Source organism: Mesoplodon bidens (assembly GCF_964165515.1).
Source record: "Mesoplodon bidens genome assembly, chromosome: 16".
In the NCBI taxonomy this organism is placed as follows: domain Eukaryota; kingdom Metazoa; phylum Chordata; class Mammalia; order Artiodactyla; family Ziphiidae; genus Mesoplodon; species Mesoplodon bidens.
In genome coordinates this window covers 69,761,878-69,774,563 of record NC_138173.1, presented here as the reverse complement: position 1 = coordinate 69,774,563, position 12,686 = coordinate 69,761,878, and positions in this window count along the sequence as shown.

Here is a 12,686-nt window from a genome sequence, read left to right as displayed (position 1 = left end):
GCCGGCCCAGACGACGTCAGCCGCCCGCGACGAACCGGAAGCGGGCCTGGTCGCGTCACGTGACGCGTGAGGGTTTGGCCCGGGCCGTGCGACCGATTGGAGGACCGCCCTGGGAGGCGGGGCTTTGCGGCAGTTGGCTGACAGCTGGCGGGAGGGGCTCTGGTTAGCGAAGGAAGGAACGAGGGCCCTGGGACCCCATTGGCAGTTGTGAAGTGTTTGACCTTTGGGAGATGAGGGCGAAGCCCACTGAATGTCATTGTTGGTTTGTTGGGAACCAGGTTCTCAAAATTCCTCAATCCCAGCACCCTGGCCAAACTTTTGTAAATGCACACTACACGCTTTCTTAGATATCCACCCCATTCCACATTAAGAATAGAGCAAATGGTTACTGTTATAAAGTAAATAAACGTCTATTGAATGAATGCTTAGTGGCAGGCACTGTGCTGTAAGTACATCACATGACAACCACAATTGCACAGTTGTATTCCTTTATAGTCTAGAAGATCCTTACAACACAAAAGGCAAATATTACTAAGACATTCTGTGTGTATTGCATGTGAGTGTGTGTGTGTGTGTGTGCAGCTCAAGAACCTATGGCTAAATCAACATGACTTTCCTAAGAATACACAACTAATGACAGCAGAACTACTTTTCTTGAATACTTACCATATCCCAAACTCTGTACTATGCACAGAAGAAAGTGTCCCCACTTTGGGGAAACCAACAAGTGAACACATTCAAAGCAATATTGAGGTAAGCATCTTTTTTCTCTTTCCAGTGTGCCACTCTGCTTCTCAAGCTTTCTAAATGCAACACTGCATGCAAATAATACAATTATCATGCTTTATAAAGTGCAGTTAAAATAGCAAAGTATCACTCTTTAAGCTTCAATTATAGTGAGACTCAGTAATTTAAACAAACACATCCATATCCTCTTATTCAACAGACATTCAATCAGCACTTACTATGTTACTAATAACTACTGAATTACACTGAGGATGGCAATATACAGAAAAGATATAAATAAGACAGTCTCTAGTGGACATTTGTCTTCTTGGTTTTCGGTTGACCAGCATCTGAAATCCCTTTCCATGTTTGGGAAATTTCCCATCATGGTTGTCATTAGTACAGTATACCATATATTTCCAGATTTCACATGACAGGATTATACTTTGCACCCTCCTTAGAATTATATGTGACCATTTGATTTGCTTTGGCTAATAAAAGGAAATTGGAAGTGAGTTTTGTCACAACCAGTTGGTAATTTAAAAAATCCAGTTCACCAAGCTTTTTGTCTCTGACACAGCAAAATGCAATTTTTGAGATGGTGGCTGCTCTAACAACCCATATTCTAAAGAGATTATGATGATGCTAATCCACAACTGATATGTAGTATAAGGAAAAAAATAAATATTTGTTGGTTTAAGCTATTGAAATTTTGAGAGTTGTTTGTTACACAGCATAACCTAATGCAAACTGACATATACACCCACCTATGAGCCTTAGGGCAAAGTCAACCTCACACTAAATAAGATGAAAGTATAAGAAACTCATGTTCCCTGTTTCCCTTGCAGCTAAAGTTCTATTCTTGGCTATACCAATTAGACTCTCTCACTGAGAACTATATATCAGAAGCTGCTGGTGACGTTCAAAATAAGGAAAATTTTCTCCAGCAGCAGTGGCAGTACCAGTAATCAAATTTCTAATGTTCAGCCCAGAGCTAACTAACTGAACCGTGGCAAAATTCCTGCTGACCCACAAACCAATAGGTGAGAAAAAAATAAATATTTGTTGTTTTACATCACTGAAAATTTGAGATTGTTTGTGATTTAAACAAAATGCATAATGTAAAGGATAGCACGGATTCTATCCAATTTCCACAGTTTGCTGACAATCTACCAATCTACCCTGAACAGATGATTCTTCCATTTTAATTGGGACTTAACAAGAGATCCCTTCAATAATGTAACCTGAAAGAAAATAAATGGAAATTGGGTCTAATGTATCAATAAATGATTCTTGGCTTGAATGGGTTGTATAGGTGAGTGTCCTCAATGGAGTCAATACTGTCCTTTAGAAGGCACCTTGGGAATGGGCGGAGGAGGCATATTTTTAGTTGTCACATGATTGGAGGAAGGCATTGCTGCAACTTAATGGGGAGGGACCAGGGCTCCTAGACATCCTGAAATGAACAATGCAGTCCCATACCTTGAAGAATTGCCCCAGGTCGTACATGACTTTTGAATGGCCCTCCGAACTTTCACGTAGGTTAAAAAAAAAAACTGTTGATCAGTTTCAGAGCCTAGAACTCAGTTTTACACATAAGCACAAAGTATTTTTGCAAGGTTTTAATATGCGCTCAGTTTTCGAAGAATGAGGCCACTATATAACATGAGGGAAGGCTGTCCTCTTTGTATGAATATTACCAAGATTTTATTGCACTTTTAAAAATCATACCACCAATGGCAAAGCTACTCATAGTATTTGAGGCATTGATAGAACACACCTATATCACTCTGCATTTTATAGCTGTTACATTCAGGATAAATCTAAATTTCCATACTAGCACTTGACTGCTTCATTGTGGCTCATCGTGAGTCATGGCTGACCACTTAAGTACTGAGATAGATATTATTTTTATTGTGAATTACTTTCATAAATGTATTCTTACATTATTGTTAGGGCATTGTATTGATTTTTTAAAAATATGTGGAGCTTGATTATTTCATTTATGGATTTAATTTTAGAAGAGTGCAGAAGATGTGACATAGGATTAACTCTAAAAAGGGGACATTAAGTCTGATAAGACTGATAGAAAACTCATATAGGCTATCATCGCTGCTTTTGACCCTACAAAGTCAAAGGTCAGAACCAGGGAAGGGATACAACATACTGTATAGAAAAGTCTGGAGATGACTCCCCAGCCATACAGTGAAGCTATGCATCACTATGTCCCCTCTCCTCTCGTACCCAACACACCCCTCATCCAGATGGTAAATGTTAGCCATCAGACGCTTCATCTCCAAATTTAGAAAGAAAGAACTTACAGCTGTGTTTGAGTAGAACCAAACAAGCAGTGGGCAAATTATCTTGAAACAAGGGTCCTTAGGCAGAAATCACTGAACTAAATTTCTCCAACATTAAAAATATGAATATGGAACCATAATATCTCCTGGAATATTTAACAACTGTATATACCTATTTTAAGGGGAGAAGTCGTTACTAAATACCAGATATTCCTTCATTACATGCAAAACACAGAAAGCTATTTTGTGTGTTTGCTTTAATATATATAATCAGTGAAGAAAATCAAAGCAATTTAAAGATTTTTTTAAATAGACTAGTTTAGTAGAAACGTAACCTACTGCAACAGACACCCTTGGCTTATCTACCTATTCCATTTTAAAATCTTTGAGAATAGCACTAATATCACATCCTTCACCTGCCAAAGAACCTAGTTGTCTTGTCTCTCTAGCACCATATCCTTTTATCAACTGACCAGGAGTGATAGTTGCTCCAGAATTAATCTCTGGCAGTTGAGCTCCTAGACCAGGTATGAACGTGACAAAGAAATATCATCTCTCTCATATGTTCACACACAGCATTCTGCTCATATTCCTAAAGTATTATATTTCCCATTGAATGTGAAATCAACTCAATTCCTCAATGGATTTTCCCATTTGTGATGCTGGAACAAAGGATGGGCTCTTTACTTTCAGCTACTATATTGATACTTCGAAACTCCTCTGATTCTGGTTATTGTTGTTTACTGTTATCACTTCCATGAACTCTCTCAGTGTTTCTCAAGCATTGGTCCATCAATCATCTGCATTAGATGCACCCAGGCTGTTTGTCAAAATGCAAGTTCATGGGCCCTAACCTGTATCTTGGTCTTAGAGACCAGAAACCTGTATTTTAAAAGCCATCCTAGGGCTTCCCTGGTGGTGCAGAGGTTGAGAGTCCGTCTGCCGATGCAGGGGACACGGGTTCGTGCCCCGGTCCGGGAAGATCCCACATGCCGCGGAGCGGCTGGGCCCGTGGGCCATGGCTGCTGAGCCTGTGCATCCGGAGCCTGTGCTCCGCGGCGGGAGAGGCCACAGTGGTGAGCACCTCCCCCCCAAAAAAAAAGAAAATCAAGGAAGACTGCATAGAGGAAGTGACATTTGAAATACGCTTTGAAGGATGAGTAAGCTTCAAATAAGATTCTATACAGACTCCAAAGTTATTATTGCCCTCTGGTTCTTTACAGGTTTTTTTAATTGACGTATAGTTGATGTACAATATTAACTAAGTTACAGGGGTACAATATAGTGATGCACAATTTTTAAAGGTTATACTCCATTTATAGTTATCATAAAATATTGGCTATATTCCCCATGTTGCACATTATAGTCTTGTAGCTTATTTTACACCTGTTTATAACTCTTAATCCTTACCCTTATATTGCCCCTCCCCTTTCTCTCTCCCCACTTGTAACCACTGGTTTGTTCTCTATACCTCTGAGCCTGCTTCTTTTTTGTTATATTCACTAGTTCTTGTATTTTTTGGATTCCACATATATGTGATATCATACAGTATTTGTCTATCTCTGTCTGACTTATTTCACTTAACGTAATGCCAAGTCCATCCATGTTGCTGCAAATGGCAAAATTTCATTCTTTTTTATGGCTGAGTGGTAGTCCATTATATTCCATTCCATATGTACCACATCTTCTTTATCCACTCATCTGTTGATGCATACTCTTTATAGTTTTGATTCAAGCCCTGACACATAAAAAACAGCATTCTACTTCCAATTCTTTCCCACAGCATTTATTGAACATCTGCAATGTGCCAAGTTCAGTGCTAGAACCAAGGAGCATAAGGATGAAAAGTCTTATTTCCTGATCATAAGGCATTTAACAGTGTAGTCAAGCAGACCAACACACTAATAGGTCATCCTTATACAGTGTAAGCATGCAGGAATATGCAGGGTTAGGATATGTGCTCTAACTGGTCACTTGCCATTTAACTAAGTGTCTGTCCTTTTGGTCAGGACCAGAAAACAATACCAACATCTCCAAGGTAACTGCCAGACACTCAGATGAAAGAGAGTTCTCCCCGTGGGGGAGGGGAGAGGGCTGGACCGGGGCAGAGAACTTGTTAGCACATGCATTGCCACAGTTCTGCCTCAGTAAAAACATACTGAGACAATCCAACTTCGTGATATTAGATTACTTCCTCATTTGTAGTTTGCAAAACATTCAACAGAGCAAGTTTCCCCAACACAAGGGTAAACATCCTTTGATTTTCTTTATTTTCTTTCCTTTTTATTTATTTATTTATTTTCAGAACTATGGGTATCATGCAGATCATAGGAGGCTATACATTTGAAGGAAATCAAATCCATTACCTTATTTCTTGCTGTTGTTTTTTAATGGCAACTTAAAATAGAAAGCATATGAGAGCCAGGGATTTGGAAAAAGACCAGGAATTGGATGTTAGACCTGACACCATCACCAGAGTGGTTGAGGTCTAGACACTTCTCTGATTTTCCTTTCGTCACACGTAAGTGAAAATCTTAAATCTACTTCACAGAGTTGTAATGAGGATTAAATTAGAAAGAACCAGCTATATGCGTTTTGCAAATGATAATTGAGGTACAAATGCCAGGTGTTTCCAAATGTCCCTTTTTCACCTTTCCCAGGGACCCTTATACCTGGTTGCTGTAATCTCTGAGGGTACTCCCAGTTTCACTCACTGTGATTCCATGAAAACACACATTTTTCTGAAGACTTACTTTGCTTCAAGTCCTGTGTTTGCTGCTGGGGCTTACGGAGATGAGTAAGATGCTATTCTTGCTGCCAAGAATGCAAGCTTTTATTAAGACTTTATTACTGGGTTTTCACTAACTAATCAGTCTCTCTCGATTCTCCTCCTCTAAAAACTGCCCCCCCACCCCCCAGTTTCTCAGTCTGTCTCTTGTCTCTCTCCATCTCTCTCTCTCTTTAAAAAAGGTATTACCACTGCAATTAGAATATGAACTCTGAGCACACAGTAAGGACATACCTAGAGCATTTTTAAGTGACGACTTGCAAGAATTATTGTACAAATCCTAAAAAGACACATTAGCAACAAAGGAACATCAGTTAAAGACAAATATCATACGATGTCGCTTATATGTGGAACCAAAAAATGGGTACCAGTGAACTTATCTACAAAACAGAAATAGAGTCAAAGATGCAGAAAACAAACTTATGGTTACCGGGGGGGAAGCGGGGGAGGGATAAATTGGGAGATTTGGATTGACATATACACACGACTATATATACAAAATAAACAACTAGGGCTTCACTGGTGGCACAGTGGTTGGGAGTCCGCCTGCCGATGCAGGGGACACGGGTTCGTGCCCCGGTCCGGGAAGATCCCACATGCCGCAGAGCGGCTGGGCCCGTGGGCCATGGCTGCTGAGCCCGCGCGTCTGGAGCCTGTGCTCCGCAACGGGAGAGGCCACAACAGTGAGAGGCCCGCGTACCGCAAAAAAAAAAAAAAAAATATATATATATATATATATATATATATATATATATAAAAATAATAAAGACCTACTGTATAGCACAGGGAACCCTACTCAATAATCTGTAATGACCTATATGGAGAATGAATCTAAAAAAAGAGTTGATATACGTATATGTATAAGTGATTCACTTTGCTGTATAGCTGAAACTAACACAACATCGTAAACCAAATATACTTCAATAAAAACTTTTTAAAAAAATGAATGTAAAGGCAAATAATAAAAGTATTGTGATGAATCTGTGTTGAAGTGTAAGCTCTGAAAATCAGAAGAAATCATTAGAGATTTCATTCTTCTATCACCATCTGAACATGTGATACTCTAGTATTATTACAAGGGAATTAAAGTGGACCAGTTTAATTAAATCCAGATCTATCCTGGCTGGCCATTTTTCTGATTTCTTTGTCTTTTCTTAGTGTATCACTCACAACTGAATTATCATGCTCTCCAAATATTTATATGTAAATCCCCATCCCTACCTCCATAGTACCTACAGGCAAAATAACCCCCTATTGGCATTCTGGTCTTACAATCTGATCACAATGCATATTGCCGACAGCATCTATTACTCACAAAACCAAACAATTTGAAAGTTCTTCCAAGACAGTGTCCATAAATTATGCATATGACACATGACAAATACCCAAGAAACAGGTAATCTGACAAATTCAAGGTGCCAGCAATTAAAAAGAGAGATGCATATGTCTCAAAAGAATTATAGGTAAGGATATTGGCACAGGGAATTGACAGGAATCAAGTAAAAAAAAAAACAGTTGACTACGTTTTTGATAGACTGTCCAGCCAAAGAGGTACTAGCTTGGTATCAAAGAGATGATGACAATTTAAAGCTTCAAAGGAGCTTCCACTTTCCAACTTCCAGGAACGAAAGTAGGCTGAGAAAGTTGCTTGGCTGCCAAGGAAAGCATATTCTCTTATCTCCAGAGGTAGCCAAGGAGAGTAAGGAAAAGGAGTGAATTTTACTTTCCAGAGGGTGAAGCAGGAGCCACGAAACAATTGCCTGGGTTGCCCTACCCAGGGAGCAGAATCAGGGCCTTATCAGGAGCATTTTCCATCCACAGGGTGTAGGACTCTTGCAATGTCTGACCATTCAGTTACAGAATTTCCATGCAACAGCCACTGCTGTGTGTCTGCCATTATGCCCCTTTCTAAACAGGAAAGTTTGGGTGGAAATTATTCTGTCCCTCTTCCAGAATTGAATGTTGGGTGTAGGGGTTCAGAAATCTCCATATCAAAAGGAATCACTATAGAAATATTAGAAGATTCTAGATTTGAAATCTGTTGCCATGATTGAACGGCACTGGGGGGTATCCTCTTTGGAAATACATCCTCTCAGCATTTTTGAAAGTGAGAGAGGGAGGTAAATATTTAGGACGGAGATGGAGGACTGCAAATCACATAATTATTTCAAGTTATTCCCTTGCCTCTCTACATACGTCTGTTCCCGTCTCCATTCATTGCCCGGTGACTTGCAGTGCCTCCCCATGGAGATGTGTACTTACCCCACTGACTTTGAGCTTGTCCACACGATCCTTTTGGACCAATAAAGTATGAGTGGAAATTTCAGATGCCAGCCCTGAAAAGAAGTTTTGAGAGGCTTTACATACTTCTGCCAGCTCTTTTGTTCCCTCTCTGCGTTGAGAAAGACATGTCCCTCATAGGGGCTGATCCTCCAGCCTGGCTTCTGGAATAAAGTCACGAGGGACAGAGCTATAGCCAACTTGCAGCCAACATAGGGCAAGATGTGTTGGTCAGATTCAAGCAAAGAAGCAGAACCACCAGGAATGATGTAGAATACGTAATTTTTCAAAGTAAGCATTGAATCTTAGATGACTTTATTTTACTTTTGCAGATATAATTATTATTGCTATTTAAGAGAATTGCTCTTAGAAGGGAAAGAATCTTCTTTTGGTGACAACACAAAGTCTGTGAAAATGCAGTGTGATTAAATATATGTTGAAAAAGAAAACCCTATTGCCAGTTGTTTACCACTGATCAGGCAGTTGGCTAGCAGAAGGATGTGAGTTACCAAAATGAACAGTGTAAACACATGCAACTGGTCATCCTCACAATAGGAAGAAAAATCATGCTACTTACTGTTTGCTTATAAAGCTGCTACAGGGAATGCGTGGTTGCTGGAGGAGGTCATGGAGAGGACGTGACCAAAGGGTGACCTGTGGGCTTGACCTGGCTAATGGGAGGCTCCTCATCCACTCCCCTGTCTTGGCAATGTTTGTTCTGCCTGCTGTTCCAGCAGTGGGAGCCATTTTCAAGGATGAAGCCTTGAGAGAGTAAGATGTTGTTGGGACCATCTGGGCTGAATAAGTGACTGAACCCCCTTAAAACCTCTATATAAACTTTGGAGATTCAGGCAGGTGCGTGCAGAGATCTATTCATCTTGCAGCACCCAAGACCAGCCTCACAGGTAAGTTCCCTTGTTTATTCAACCTGCCACATACCAACCTGGAGTTCTCTGCCTCTTTCTTTGATGTCTCCTTGCCCTCTGTGTATGGAGGCCAGGTTGTGAACCAAGAGTGTTCCAGGCCCTCTGAAATTATGTTAGATATACATATTATATTTTTATAGTTTCTCTGTGTTAGGTTTTTGAGGGAGAGGAGAGTCTTAGACAATTTTAGACACTGGCGAGAGAGTTTCAGTCTATTTGGCTGTTCCAGGGGTGCTGAACCTGACATTGTAGGACAGCTGCTCAGGATCAAAGGAAGTGAGGTGAGTGGGGACCACTGGAATCCCTGAAGAACCAGCTGGAACATGACTGTCTATCACTGAAACTCACGTTGGCCTCTTCCCATCTCTAAACCTCCAACTTCATGGCCGTGGATGCCCTGCTGTAGAGACACACTCACTTCTATACCAGGATTTGGGAAGCTGAACAAAGCAATCCCAGAGGGACTGGAGCTTTGGGCCCAGTCCATGCAGTGAGCCAGCAGATCTGTGAAAATTTGTAGGAGTGGCAACAAAGCCTGAGCCACATGGACCTTCCAAGGACCACCATGGCTCCTGATGCATTCTCACTTTCCATCTCTTGCACTAACTGCACTTGGGGCCCATCCTAACCAGGGACATACAAAGAAAGGAATTCTGGGACATATGGTCAGCTTACCCACATTGACACATAAAGCCACCATGTGGGACAGTACCTGATTATTGCTACAAGCCACTAAGATTTGGGCTTTGACTTTTACTATAGCATAACTGTGATACAATGGCTGGCCTCCGTCTCCTTCTCAGACTAAGATCATTAGTCTTTCCAGGCGTTGGCCCATATATCTTCTTCTGGCCCCCATAAAGTTCTGTGCTATGTAGCAAAGAGCCCAGCCAGACTTAGAAGGTGTCAAATCCTATTCATTCATTATTAAGTGCCTACTGTGCACCAGACACGATGCCAAACATAGAAACCACAATACCAAACTAGAAAATCATGGTTCCTATTCTCCCAAAGCTCACGGTATTGCATGAGAGATAAATATCAATTAAAACCTGGTCCATTTACCGCAATTGTGATACATGTTCCAAAGGAAAAGTACAGTCAGCTGTGAGACCTAGAACCTGATCTGGGAGGTCAGAGAGGCTGCTCAGAGAAAGAACTATTTTCACCTAAAAGATGAACAGGAGAGACAGAGGCTGGGGAAGGAGATGGCAAGAGGCAAAGGAAATAGCGTGTTCAAAAAGCTTGAGGTAGGACCAAGCTTGAGAACCTGAAAAAATAGTCACAGTGGTTGAATTCTACAAAGATGGGGTGTGGTGAGGAAAGGGAAAAGGCTGGAAAATAGGTAGGACGGACCCCACAGGACCTTGTAGATATTACAAGAGATTTTGAACTTGATCTGAGAGAGGAGCAAAGGCAAGCCACTGAAAGATTTGATCAGAGGAGCAACCTAATCAGATATTTACACAGCAGAGATCATTCTGGCTGTGGCTTGGAGAATATATTGGAGAGAGGCCAGTGACAGAAAGTTGGTACCAAAGTCCGGACAAGAGAAGGTGGCCTCTGGAGCTCCACAGCTGACAGTGGAGATGGAGAGAGTGTCTCATTCAAGGGTTACAGAGGGGATAGTGTTGAGTCCTCCTAGTTTCCTGACCCGAGCAGTAGAATGGAAGGTGATGCCATTTAATGGAACACAGAATACCAGAGGCGGGTGAGGCTTAGGTAGGAAGGGAGATCGTGAGTACTTGAAGGATTTAAATAAGGATGCAGGTGTGTTTATTTATTGTTTATAGTATTTTTAAATTAATTCATCACACGCACCAAGTTATATTAGCATTGCCCAAAATGCATTCACTAGCATCCTGCCCATCCATCAAAAAACAGTCCGTGGACCAGCAGCGTTTTCACCTGGAGCTGGTTAAAAATGCAGAGTCTCAGGGCTTCCCTGGTGGCGCAGTGGTTGAGAATCTGCCTGCTAATGCAGGGGACACGGGTTCGTGCCCTGGTCTGGGACGATCCCACATACCGTGGAGCAACTAGGTCCGTGAACCACAACTACTGAGCCTGCGCGTCTGGAGCCTGTGCTCCGCAACAAGAGAGGCCACGACAGCGAGAGGCCCGCGCACCGCAATGAAGAGTGGCCCCGCTTGCCGCAACTAGAGAAAGCCCTCACACAGAAACGAAGACCCAACACAGCAAAAATTAATTAATTAATTAATTAACTCCTACCCCCAACATCTTAAAAAAAGAATGCAGAGTCTCTATTGCTACCTCAGGTATTATGCTATTCAGTAGATCTCTAAGACTTATTCATCTTTCATAACTGAAACTTTGTATCCTTTGACCGACACTCCCCTGTTTCCCACTCCTCCCAGCCCCTGGCAGCCACCATCCTACTTTCAAGCTCACAGTGGTTGTTGGCTGCATTCTTGACTTATGGACTCAGGACCACAGTTCCTCACTGGCTTTTGAGACAACTCTCAGATCCTTGCCCCATGTGCTTCTCCAACATGGCAGCTTGCTCCATCCAAGTGTGTAAGCCCAGAAGGTTACAGAGAGCCCAGCAAGACAGATGCTGCCATCTTTGGTGACCTAATCATAGTAGTGGCAACCCATCACCTTTTGTCTTATTCTGTTTAGGAGAAGCAAATTATTAGCTTCAGCCCACACTCAAGGGGAGGGAATTCCGTAAGGATTTTTGAGGGCCATCTTTAAAAACTGCCTACCACAGACTAGATGGGTTCACCTCCTAACAGCTTCCCTTGCCTGGGGGTGTTCTACAGAGGACCCTCCCTGCCTTTGGCCATAACCTCAGGGGGAAAGGAAACCCCAAGAAAGAATGAGATTAACTTTTCTGCCAGCCTGACGACTGGTGCCTCAGAAAGGAAGTTGATTTACAGAAAAACAAATAAGGAATCCATCTTGCACATCTGAGCTAAGGACTGAATTCTCATTATTTTTATCTCATTTAATGCACCAAGCCATTAAATTTATAATTGAGAAAGTTACAACTCAGAGGTTAAGTCATAAATCTGAGGTCACAGCTAGTGTGGCAAACAGGGTTTGAATCTCAGTCTGTGTGACTCTCCATTACCCAATGCATCTCAGTGTTGCTGGAATGTCTATTTCTTTTACCACTGACAATAGCAGAGGTCTGTACGGACCCAAAAGTAGCATCCAGCTCTTCAGCTCTACAAACATATAAATTTAAAATTTTGGGGCTTCCCTGGTGGCGCAGCGGTTGAGAGTCTGCCTGCCGATGCAGCAGACGTGGGTTCGTGCGCCGGTCCGGGAAGATCCCACGTGCCACAGAGCGGCTGGGCCCGTGAGCCATGGCTGCTGAGCCTGCACGTCCGGAGGCTGTGCTCCGCAATGGGAGAGGCCACAACAGTGAGAGGCCCATGTACCGCAAAAAAAAAAAAAAAAAAAAAAAAATTTGAATGCCACTTACAGAGATCCTTGGAAAGTCCAACCTTTGGTGGATCAACCTACTGGCACTGCAGACATTTTCAGAAGATCAAGCTCTGGTATTTGATAGTATTCTCAATTTAATAGCATCAGTGCATGATCACCAGTAATGATTTGGACAAAGCACTACTATGTACTACACTCATACTGAAAATAGCCAGAAGATGATAAGCAAAGTGCTGCTTCTCTGAAAGTTTT